This window comes from Hyperolius riggenbachi, chromosome 11 (genome assembly GCF_040937935.1).
Source record: "Hyperolius riggenbachi isolate aHypRig1 chromosome 11, aHypRig1.pri, whole genome shotgun sequence".
NCBI lineage: Eukaryota > Metazoa > Chordata > Amphibia > Anura > Hyperoliidae > Hyperolius > Hyperolius riggenbachi.
This window is the reverse complement of record NC_090656.1, coordinates 72,031,215-72,044,059: the sequence shown is the minus strand read 5'-3', so window position 1 is coordinate 72,044,059 and position 12,845 is coordinate 72,031,215.

Sequence of the window (12,845 nt, the reverse complement as noted above, 5' to 3'; positions counted from 1 at the left end):
TTTCTGCTGGAACGCACGAACAGCCAGCAAAAGCCAGGAGGAAGTGAGTGACCTAGCTGGTCACCCTTCACTCCTGGTGTTGCAGCCTGACAGAAGTGATAGAAACGGCAAGTTAAATGGTGCTTGCCTGCTTCACTGAGGAGAGAGCGGTTCAGCTGTGCGGATTGGGTCATCGCAGTGCCCAGCCAGCTACAAAGGGAGAGCGTGGAATGCTTCTCTTCCGCACGCTGTGTGTGGCTTAGTGACGTCACATAGGAAGAGCCCTGAGCAAGGAAGCAGCAGCGGCAGACTCGGGCAGTGGAGAGAGGGGGGGAAAAAAACAACAACGTGGCTGGGCGCCCTTAGGGAGTCGGCGCCCGGGGGCACGTGTCCTACCCCGACCCCCCCTAGCTACGCCCCTGTCTGTCGCCCCCCCCTCCCCCAACAAAACTCTGAAACCCACCCCCCACCATTCCCCCATGAATTAAAAAAAATAAAGGGTGGATACATATGCTAATGAGCCGGTTAGCTGCTCCTTCCCTCCATTCATTTGCCGACACTCAGCAGTTTTGCGCTTGCACTTAAGCTCGACATCATCATGGGGGCAGAGCCGCGGCGACAGACAACAGAGCCGGCTCATTAGTAGCTGCAGGTCAGACAATCGGCAAATGGATGGCGAGGGAGAGCGGCTCATTGCGCAGCAGAGTCTGCGCTGACAGCTGCCTCCCTCAAAGCCTGTATGGAATGCCAGAGTGCGGGGGTTCTTGCTGTAACTGTTCGTAATGGGGAAGACGGGCAGCAGGTGAGCTCCTGCATTATAGTTTTCGTCAGTTGTAACAGCAGGGCTATACCATCTTTTTTTTTTCCCCTCAAAACCTGAATTTGCTCCCCCTGCTGTGACTGCTAGTTAAAAAAGTCCGTCACCGTTCTGTGAGGGACTGACGGCCACAGATTATATTGATATGTGGTAAATTAAAGGGCCATCACAAAATATAAAAAAAAGCCCACAGCAAGGCTCTTATAAACAGTCTTGTACTGAGGCCTCTAAAATATTCCCAATTAGAGGCTTGGTTCAAACCTAAAAAGGTGTCCAATCCTGTCCTTTCCATTTTTGACAGTTGGCATCAATTTTGCATATGCTTCTATGGCTGTGTTCACACACAAAAGGTGTACATTTCCAGTCCAGTCCTGTCAGTTTTGTATCCGTTTTTGTATGGGTTTTTATGGGTTTTTATGAGTTTACACATAAAAAGTGTACTTTTCCGGTACAGTCAGGTAAAACTGATAGATAAGGGATTCAAAACTGACTCATTACTGACAGGACAGGACAGTACTGGACCAGGCAGGAAATGTGCAGATCTATGTGTCAACCAGGCCTTACAGGGAATCTGTATATTATGTATATTTTATTTATGAATTTATTGCATTTAGCACAAAAGCTTTCTGTTAATGTATGCACCATCTGTACCTCTACCGGGTCCATGCTACTGTGTAGGCACAGTGCAGCCTTGCTTGCTCTGGTACAAGAGTATGGCTGTGAGCTTCGGGAAAATAAACCGCTGGAGGAGGCTTCCCTCTCCCGAGGTAAGAATCTAACTTTCGGCACACAAAAAAGGAATGGGAGGGTGATAAGAGGGAACACCACAGCAAGCCTGCCTCTTCCTGCTAAAAGAATTGACTATTAGCTAAGGTCAATTTTTCAAAGGAGTGGTTACAACAAGGGCAGGGGTGGGGAAAGGAAAATACAACTCACAGAAATGTGTAGATAATGTGAAAAAAGGCGGGTACACCCTGGATAAAAACTAAAAACAAACAAAGACACCGGGAGCCCCGATGGTACAGTATGCAATGACAATAAGAAAGTGTTGTAGAGTCAATGAAATTTATTCACAAAGGAAGGTTGCCAACAGGCAGCCAACCATTGTAGGCATGTGGAGATAAAGAAACCCAACTCCACTCGGGTGACTACTAGCCAGGCTGGGTGCGGTCGCTCTAGGGTACAAAAAGTTCTAGATGGTTGCAAAATTGGTGTTTAGGCCACCTGGCCAAATAGAATAACCCTCCGAAGGAGGGTTGGTAACACACAAGGGAAGGAAGAGGCACCCAGGGTATGATAAAGCTATGTGAAAAGCAACTAAAATGAAAAAAGTTTGAGGTGGCTTACCTTAATGATGACATGTTCAAATAAATTGTAACATACTTTTAATGTGCACTTTAAATGGATTTCGTGGATCTCAGCCTACTTCATCAGGCCCTATACAGTGCCAGAAGAAAATAAAGCTAGCATTTGAGACGACTCTAACGCTGGCTTGATTTTCTTCTGGCACTGTATAGGGCCTGATGAAGTAGGCTGAGATTCACGAAAGCCATTTAACCACTTGAGGACCGCCCCCAGCCGATGGGCGGCGGCAAAGTCCGGGCCCAAACGACCGCAATACGCCCATCGGCGGGGGCGGCTGCGGGAGTGGCTATGCGGCGATCGCGTCATTCGTGACGCGATCAGCCGCCGGGGACTGGCTCCGCCCACCGCTCGTAGTAACCCGCCGGCCGTTCGGAAGCGCCGGCGGGTTACTACCACCCGGATCGCCGCTGCACATATGTATAATAGGCTTTGTAATGTATACAAAGCCTATTATACTGGCTGCCTCCTGCCCTGGTGGTCCCAGTGTCCGAGGGACCACCAGGGCAGGCTGCAGCCACCCTAGTCTGCACCCAAGCACACTGATTTCCCCCCCCCTGCCCCCTGATCGCCCACAGCACCCCTCAGACCCCCCCCTGCCCACCCCCCAGACCACTGTTTGCACCCAGTCACCCCCCTAATCACCCATCAATCACTCCCTGTCACTATCTGTCAACGCTATTTTTTTTTTATCCCCCCCCCTGCCCACTGCCCCCTCCTGATCACCCCCCACCCCTCAGATTCTCCCCAGACCCCCCCCCAGACCCCCCCCCCCCCGTGTACTATATGCATCTATCCCCCCTGATCACCTGTCAATCACCTGTCAATCACCTGTCAATCACCTGTCAATCACCCGTCAATCACCCCCTGTCACTGCCACCCATCAATCAGCCCCTAACCTGCCCCTTGCGGGCAATCTGATCACCCCCCCACACCAATAGATCGCCCGCAGATCCGACATCAGATCACCTCCCAAATCCATTGTTTACATCTATTCTCTCCTCTAAACACCCACTAATTACCCATCAATCACCCATCAATCACCCCCTATCACCACCTGTCACTGTTACCCATCAGATTAGACCCTAATCTACCCCTTGCGGGCACCCAATCACCCGCCCACACGCTCAGATTGCCCTCAGACCCCCCCTTATCAATTCGCCAGTGCAATATTTACATCTGTTATTCCCTGTAATAACCCACTGATCACCTGTCAATCACCTATCAATCACCCCCTGTCACTGCCACCCATCAATCACCCCCTGTCACTGCCACCCATCAATCAGCCCCTAACCTGCCCCTTGCGGGCAATCTGATCACCCACCCACACCAATAGATCGCCCGCAGATCCGACATCAGATCACCTCCCAAGTGCAGTGTATACATCTCTTCTCTCCTCTAAACACCCACTAATTACCCATCAATCACCCCCTATCACCACCTGTCACGGTTACCAATCAGATTAGACCCTAATCTACCCCTTGCGGGCACCCAATCACCCGCCCACACGCTCAGATTGCCCTCAGACCCCCCCTTATCAATTCGCCAGTGCAATATTTACATCTGTTATTCCCTGTAATAACCCACTGATCACCTGTCAATCACCTATCAATCACCCCCTGTCACTGCCACCCATCAATCACCCCCTGTCACTGCCACCCATCAATCAGCCCCTAACCTGCCCCTTGCGGGCAATCTGATCACCCACCCACACCAATAGATCGCCCGCAGATCCGACATCAGATCACCTCCCAAGTGCAGTGTATACATCTCTTCTCTCCTCTAAACACCCACTAATTACCCATCAATCACCCCCTATCACCACCTGTCACGGTTACCCATCAGATTAGACCCTAATCTGCCCCTTGCGGGCACCCAATCACCCGCCCACACCTCAGAACGTCCTCAGACCCCAGCCCTGATCACCTCGCTAGTGCATTGCTTGCATCTATTTCCCCCCTCTAATCACACCTTGAGAAACCCATCAATCACCTCCTGTCACCCCCTAGCACACCTACCCATCAGATCAGGCCCTAATTTGCCCTGTGTGGGCTCCTGATCACTCGGCCAAACCCTCAGATCCCCCTCAGACCCCCTTCCGATCACCTCCCCAGTGCATTGATTGCATCTATTTTCCCCTCTAACCGCCCCCTGAGACACCCATCAATCACCTCCTGTCACCCCCCTAGCACTCCTATCCATCAGATCAGGCCCAAAACATCCTGTCATCTAAGAGGCCACCCTGCTTATGAAAGGTTCCACAAAATTTGCCCCCTCATAGACCACCTGTCATCAAAATTTGCAGATGCTTATACCCCTGAACAGTCATTTTGAGAAATTTGGTTTCCAGACTACTCACAGTTTTGGGCCCGTAAAATGCCAGGGCAGTATAGGAACCCCACAAGTGACCCCATTTTAGAAAGAAGACACCCCAAGGTATTCTGTTAGGTGTATGATGAGTTCATAGAAGATTTTATTTTTTGTCAAAAGTTAGCGGAAATTGGATTTTTATTGTTTTTTTCACAAAGTGTCATTTTTCACTAACTTGTGACAAAAAATAAAATCTTCTATGAACTCACCATACCCCTAACGGAATACCTTGGGGTGTATTCTTTCTAAAATGGGGTCATTTGTGGGGTTCCTATACTGCCCTGGCATTTTAGGGGCCCTAAACCGTGAGGAGTAGTCTAGAAAACAAATGCCTCAAAATGACCTGTGAATAGGACGTTGGGCCCCTTAGCGCACCTAGGCTGCAAAAAAGTGTCACACATGTGGTATCGCCATACTCAGGAGAAGTAGTATAATGTGTTTTGTGGTGTATTTTTACACATATCCATGCTGGGTGGGAGAAATCTCTCTGTAAATGGACAATTGTGTGTAAAAAAAATCAAAAATGTGTCATTTACAGAGATATTTCTCCCACCCAGCATGGTTATATGTAAAAATACACCACAAAACACATTATACTACTTCTTCTGAGTACGGCGATACCACATGTGTGACACTTTTTTGCAGCCTAACTGTGCTAAGGGGCCCAAAGTCCAATGAGTACCTTTAGGATTTCACAGGTCATTTTGAGACATTTGGGTTCAAGACTACTCCTCACGGTTTAGGGCCCCTAAAATGCCAGGGCAGTATAGGAACCCCACAAGTGACCCCATTTTAGAAAGAAGACACCCAAGGTATTCTGTTAGGTGTATGATAAGTTCATAGAAGATTTTATTTTTTGTCACAAGTTAGCGGAAATTGATATGTATTGTTTTTTTTTTCACAAAGTGTCATTTTCCGCTAACTTGTGACAAAAAAAAAATCTTCTATGAACTCACCATACTCCTAACAGAATACCTTGGGGTGTCTTCTTTCTAAAATGGGGTCACTTGTGGGGTTCCTATACTGCCCTGGCATTTTAGGGGCCCTAAACCGTGAGCAGTAGTCTAGAATCCAAATGCCTCAAAATGACCTGTGAATAGGACGTTAGGCCCCTTAGCGCACCTAGGTTGCAAAAAAGTGTCACACATGTGGTATCGCCGTACTCAGAAGAAGTAGTATATTGTGTTTTGGGGTGTATTTTTACACATACCCATGCTGGGTGGGAGAAATCTCTCTGTAAATGGACAATTGTGTGTAAAAAAAAATCAAACAATTGTCATTTACAGAGATATTTCTCCCACCCAGCATGGGTATGTGTAAAAATACACCCCAAAACACATTATACTACTTCTCCTGAGTACGGCGGTACCACATGTGTGGCACTTTTTTGCACCCTAAGTGCGCTAAGAGGCCCAAAGTCCAATGAGTACCTTTAGGATTTCACAGGTCATTTTGCGACATTTGGTTTCAAGACTACTCCTCACGGTTTAGGGCCCCTAAAATGCCAGGGCAGTATAGGAACCCCACAAATGACCCCATTTTAGAAAGAAGACACCCCAAGGTATTCCGTTAGGAGTATGGTGAGTTCATAGAAGATTTTATTTTTTGTCACAAGTTAGCGGAAAACGACACTTTGTGAAAAAAAACAATTAAAATCAATTTCCGCTAACTTGTGACAAAAAAAAAAAATCTTCTATGAACTCACCATCCTCCTAACGGAATACCTTGGGGTGTCTTCTTTCTAAAATGGGGTAATTTGTGGGGTTCCTATACTGTCCTGGCATTTTAGGGGCCCTAAACCGTGAGGAGTAGTCTTGAAACGAAATTTCTCAAAATGACCTGTGAAATCCTAAAGGTACTCATTGAACTTTGGGCCCCTTAGCGCAGTTAGGGTGCAAAAAAGTGCCACACATGTGGTATCGCCGTACTCAGGAGAAGTAGTATAATGTGTTTTGGGGTGTATTTTTACACATACCCATGCTGAGTGGGAGAAATATCTCTATAAATAGACAATTGTGTGTAAAAAAAATTAAACAATTGTCATTTACGGAGATATTTCTCCCACCCAGCATGGGTATGTGTAAAAATACACCCCAAAACACATTATACTACTTCTCCTGAGTATGGCAATACCACATGTGTGGCACTTTTTTACAGCCTAACTGCGCTAAGGGGCCAAAAGTCCAATGAGCATCTTTAGGCTTTACAGGGGTGCTTACAATTAGGCACCCCCCAAAATGCCAGGACAGTGAACACACCCCACAAATGACCCCATTTTGGAAAGTAGACACTTCAAGGTATTCAGAGAGGAGCATAGTGAGTCTGTGGCAGATTTCATTTTTTTTTGTCGCAAGTTAGAAGAAATGGAAACTTTTTTTTTTTCTTTTTTTTGTCAGAAAGTGTCATTTTCCGCTAACTTGTGACAAAAAATAAAATCTTCTATGAACTCACCATGCCTCTCACTGAATACTTTGGGATGTCTTCTTTCCAAAATGGGGTCATTTGGGGGGTATTTGTACTATCCTGGAATTTTAGCCCCTCATGAAACCTGACAGGTGCGCAGAAAAGTCAGAGATGCTTGAAAATGGGAAAATTCACTTTTGGCACCATAGTTTGTAAACGCTATAACTTTTACCCAATCCAATAAATATACACTGAATGGTTTTTTTTTTATCAAAGACATGTAGCAGAATAACTTTCGCGCTCAAATGTATAGGAAATTTTACTTTATTTGAAAAATGTCAGCACAGCAAGTTAAAAAAGTCATTTTTTTGCCAAAATTCATGTCTTTTTTGATGAATATAATAAAAACTAAAACTCGCAGCAGCAAACAAATAGCAGCAAAAGAAAGCTGTATTAGTGACAAGAAAAGGAGGTAAAATTCATTTAGGTGGTAGGTTGTATGACCGAGCAATAAACCGTGAAAGCTGCAGTGGTCTGAATGGAGAAAAAGGCTCTGGTCCTTAAGGGGCGAAAAGACTGTGGTCCTGAAGTGGTTAAAGTGCACATTAGAAGTACGTCACAAATTCTTTGAACATGTCATCATTGAGGTAAGTCACCTCAAACTTTTTTCATTTGAGTTACTTTTAAGTTTTATCACGCCCTGGGTGCTGCTTTCTCCCCTTTTTTGTTATAAAACTCACAGAGGTATGTGGCTCCAACATGAACATACCTCCGTGCTTACCGGTGCATTATAGAATAACATGCTTTATGATGTTTTTTCATATAAAAGTAACTTTTTTAGCTTAGTGCAGATCAAACATACAAAACAATGCAGATTGTTTTTCTTTTTTTGTACATTTGAACTTAGTTTGTTTATGGAGACTTTTTTGAATTATTAAGCCATTGTATTAAAATTCATAGCCCATTATAGTTCCTTATTTTACAAAACATTTCATTTAATGACCACATGGCTGTAAAGTTCAGAGTTTCCTAGTTATTTATAGAACCATTGTGTGACTGAGCTCTCCAAGGTAGCAGCCTGCCAGGATTTTAGTATTTCTTTAATTAAACAGTAATTAACCAATTAGCTTTCCTGCATATTTTACTGGAGACCCTATGGACTGGTTCAGGACAATCCTGGTTTGTGTGCAGGATCGTAAAGGTCAAAAACACCCAGTAGCCATTTACAATAATGTAATTAGGGTTAGGTAATGAGCTGCAAATTCTGAGTTTGTGACATTTTTAGGGGGAAAAAATACAATTTCTGGCCAATTTCATTAGCTTTTAGTGCCAACAATCTAGAGGTCAAAATAAATTATGAACGTGTGTGGATAGTTTCCCAGTTATTTAACCCACACACTACATAGGGTACATAAAGTATATCTGAAATAAACTAAGGAAAGTAGATCTACAGTAACATTACAGTTATCATAAGCCAGGATTGCTTGATGTCAGATAAGTGTTATTTCCAGTTGCTAGAGCATTCAAGCAATGGAAGACCTCGATATGACACTAAACTCCTCCCCCAGCAAATGCAGAGAAGTGCACAGTGGAAATCACATGCAAGAACTCCGGGTGCCAGTCCATTTCACTTCCTGTAGCTGCTTTACTGCTGCATCCTCTGCAGGGCTCCCAATGCATGAACGTGACCCAGTGTGGTTAAGGTAACACATCAGAGCCGTACAAGTATGCAGCAGACCAGCAGGCAGCTGTAGAAGTAAAGGGGACTGGTGCCCGGATCTCTCGTAAGTGGTTTCTACTGTGCACTGTTCTGCATAATGAGGGAGGCATGCCCCCATGGCTCCCCAACCAACAGCCAGCTAGTTGAGAATGCCGGATGGTAGAGACCCAGATAACTAGGAGGCCAAGGTCACTAATTCATGATTTCAATGCAGTTCAGTAAAATTCAGCCAAACTGGAAATGGGAGGACTGGCTTATAAGGCCTTAGGATTTCTGACCCTGCACAGCATGTAAACTGCAGGGATGTCAAGGAAACTGTGGCAACCAGAGGTGAGGTGAATCAAACATCACCCATCCCTTTTAGAATATTTTTGGGGGCTTTACTTATATTTCTAAAATGGGAAATTTATGATATAAACATGATTTTAACCACTTCCTGTCCCTATGATGTGAAACTAAGCCTCTGCACTCTCCTGCCTACAAAATCTTAGATAACACTGTTTATTTATCTCTGACCTGAACATCACTACAGAGTTGAAAAGGAATTACGGCAAACCATTCTCCTCCCAGGGAATTCAAAAGCAGAGTTAATTAGTAAACAAGTTTAAAAAAACATACCAGGAGCAGACAGTAGCAGATTGTATACATGACTTAATTGTTACATCTAATACATTGTTAAATATCAGAGGCAAAAAACTGTAATTTATTGAGGGTAGGATTTAGCTATATTGGAACAAATCAATTGCAGAAGGGGTGTCTGCTTCAATGCACAGCCAGAGTTGCATATCAGACTACAGAAAGCAAATATCAAACATATCAAACTCTGAAAGCAAAAACAGTATGAAAAAGCTGTGACAATTCGTTACATTTCCTCTGCTCTCTTCAGACACTTCAGTGAGAAACACAGGACACAGTATCTGCAGCTGTTGGGAGCTCTCTCTCTCTGTCACACACAAAGCTACACATAGAGTTAACTGATCAAGTGTGAGGGGAATGTCCCCTCTCCTCATGGCTCAGTCAGCTGTCAGTTTTGGCGTCAGTAAACTTTGAAAGTATTTTGCTAACAGTAAACAATGAAGTTGCTACTAAAATGTATACACCAGTACTTAGCAGCACTTCCCAAACAATTCCTGTGTCAATTGAAAAAAATATGTGAATCGTTAGTATTCCTTTAAATATTACTAGATTGTTCTTACTTTAATTGCAGAGTAGAGTTAGTGTGTGCATGTGGTATTATTCTCTGTACAATTAAATCATTTGTTCTATTAAATAATTGTTCGCCGGGATGGATTTCTGGACAGGCCACAAAGGCCTAGGTCTTGGGTGGCTGTTGCCCGAGAGGGTGGTTAATCAGGGAAAAGGGGCTGTTCCTAATATGTAATCAAGTGGAAAAGGGAGGCTGCAAATGAGGAGAAACACATTAAAAAGCAGAGCTGTCCAAGGGAGCTGTATGTGGAAAGGTTTACTGAACATGGACGCTATGCATGGAGGAGCGGTCTGCATATGGAAGCAAGGGAAGGAAGTTGGCTTATGGACAGAAAAAGTAAAAATCTACCCTGTTTGCTCTGTTAATTCTTTCAAAAAAGTAAAAGCACAGAACTTGCACAAGTAAAGTAACCTAAAGTAACAAATTGCATATTTTCCTCAGAATCCGTCATTGGGAATCAGACACTTACTTTGGGAGTCAAACACGGTGTTAAAAATTTGGAAAGAGGGCAAAAATGATCACTTAAATTAAATACATATGGGCAGCACTTAACCAGTTCATTACTGAGGGGTTTTTCCCCTTGTGGACCAGAGCAGTTTTCACCTTTCAGTGCTTCTCCCATTCACCCGTCAATAAATTTATCACTACTTATTAAAAATGCATGCTAACATTGTGTCTCGTTATAAAAAAAAATACCTCTTCGTTTTACATTTAACAGTTTAGCAAAGGGTTTTATTAGCCTACTTCCGAGGCCTGCCTGTCCACAAAAAAATCAGGAAGATAAGGACTGATGTAGTTATTTTATTACACACATTAGCAGAGAGCAAACACAAGCTTTCATCAGCAGGGGGTGGAAGGATTGGACACCGATTCAAAGCATTTAGAAAAGTGAGAGATGCTATCCTCACACCTGACCCTGGATAAATAAATGCAGCTAGAAGAGAGGAGGTGGAGGGAAGGGGAACATGGCAGATCCTGTAGCTATTATGCTGGGCATACACTATTCGTGTTCTCCTTATCAATCGAGCTGCTGATGGCTCGATTGATAATATCGGACAGGTCCGATAACCCGCCGGATAGATTCCCCGGACAATAGCGGGGAATCGAGTGGAAGATAAGGAGCGCCCATGGGGACAAGCGGGGATCGATCCAGCCGCCGGCGGGGGCGCCAGCGGCTCGATCCGGCGCAACTATCTTACCGTCTATGCCCAGCATTAGAAACCAGGAGGACTGAAGAAAAAAAAGTGTGATTGGTTCCCTTTAAAGGGAACCTAAACTGAGAAGGCTATGGATGTTTCCTTTTAAAATAATCAGAATCAGAATCAGAATCAGAATCAGAAGTTTATTTCGCCAAGCATGACTGGGACATGCCCGGAATTGGGTTTGGCACAAAAAACAGAGAACTCAGCGACAAAAAAGATAAGAAGCAAAAAACAGCAGTAATACAAAAAGACAACAACACAGACATTAAGTACAACCATGACATCTACCCCCAAAACAGATGACGCCCAAAAGAGTGCAGTAAGTTGTACAGTAACTAGGTGTAGCTTTAGAAAGGGGAACAATGGTGGCAGAAAGAAAAATAAAAAACACCCACACAGACAGTGGGTGACCTATCACTCATATCGTTGGAACCCTATGATCAGACTCAGACTACTGGCCTGAGGGGGGGAGCCAGTGGATGGAATTCAAGAGTCTAACGGCAGCAGGGAAAAAGGAGTTCATATGCCTAGCTGTCTTGATGGAAATGGTCTGTAGCCTTCTGCCTGATGGGAGCACATTAAAGTAACGGTGACCTGGGTGTGAGCGGTCGTTTGCGATCCTTTGTGCTCTGGAGCGCAGTCTGGAGTTGTAGAGAAGGTCAAGCGAAGGGAGTGGTTTCCCAATGATTCTCTCCGCCGACCTGATGACCCTCTGAAGCTTGTATTTGTCCTTGTTTGAGGATCCAGCATACCACACCAGAATAGAGGTGCAGATGACGGATTCTATGGTGGCAGAGTAGAAGTTTGCCATAAGCTCCTCTGCCATCCCGAACTTCCTCAGTTGGCGAAGGAAGAAGAGTCTTTGTTGGGCCTTCCTTTGTGTGGTGCTCGTGTGCGTCTTCCAGCACAGGTCACTGGAGATCTGCGTACCAAGGAGGCGGACACTAGATACCTTTTCCACCTCAGTGCCATCAATGAAGATTGGGGGTGGGGTGGGGGCCTGCTTCCTGAAGTCAATGACCATCTCCACGGTTTTGGCTGTGTTGAGGACCAGCCTGTTTTCCTTGCACCAACGGCAAATTTTGTCGACCTGCTGACGATAGTCGTGCTCGTCATTTTTGGTCACAAGACCGATGATGGTGGTGTCGTCAGCGAATTTGACGACCTTGACCGAGTCTGCTGTGGATCTGCAGTTGTTGGTGTAGAGGGAAAACAGAATTGGCGACAGGACGCAGCCCTGTGGGGCACCTGTGTTGGTAGACCTTTCCTGGGAGGAGATCTTGCCCAGCTTGACGACCTGTGATCTGTTGGTCAGGAAGTCTGTGATCCAGAGGCGTAGGGTCGAGTGAACGTCAAGTGCCTCCAGGTTGTTCTGAAGGATGCGAGGGCAGATTGTATTAAATGCCGAACTGAAGTCGAGTAGAAGAATTCTGGCGTATGAGTCAGGTTTATCCAGGTGATCACTGATGAGCTCAAGGCAGATGTTGATGGCATCGTCTGTGGACCTGTTTGCTCTGTACGCGAACTGGTACGGGTCCAGTCGGGGTAGTGTGGAATTCTTGAGTTCGGACAGGACCGCCTTTTCTAGGGTCTTCATGATGACCGAGGTGAGGGCCACAGGTCTGTAGTTATTTAGGTCAGATATGCCCTGCTTCTTGGGGACAGGGATGATTGTGGACCTCTTGAAGCATTTGGGGACTCTGCCCTCCTGTAGGGACTTGGCATAGATGGAGGAGAGGACAGGGGCTAACTGCTGTGAGCAAGATTTTAGGCATGCTGGTGACA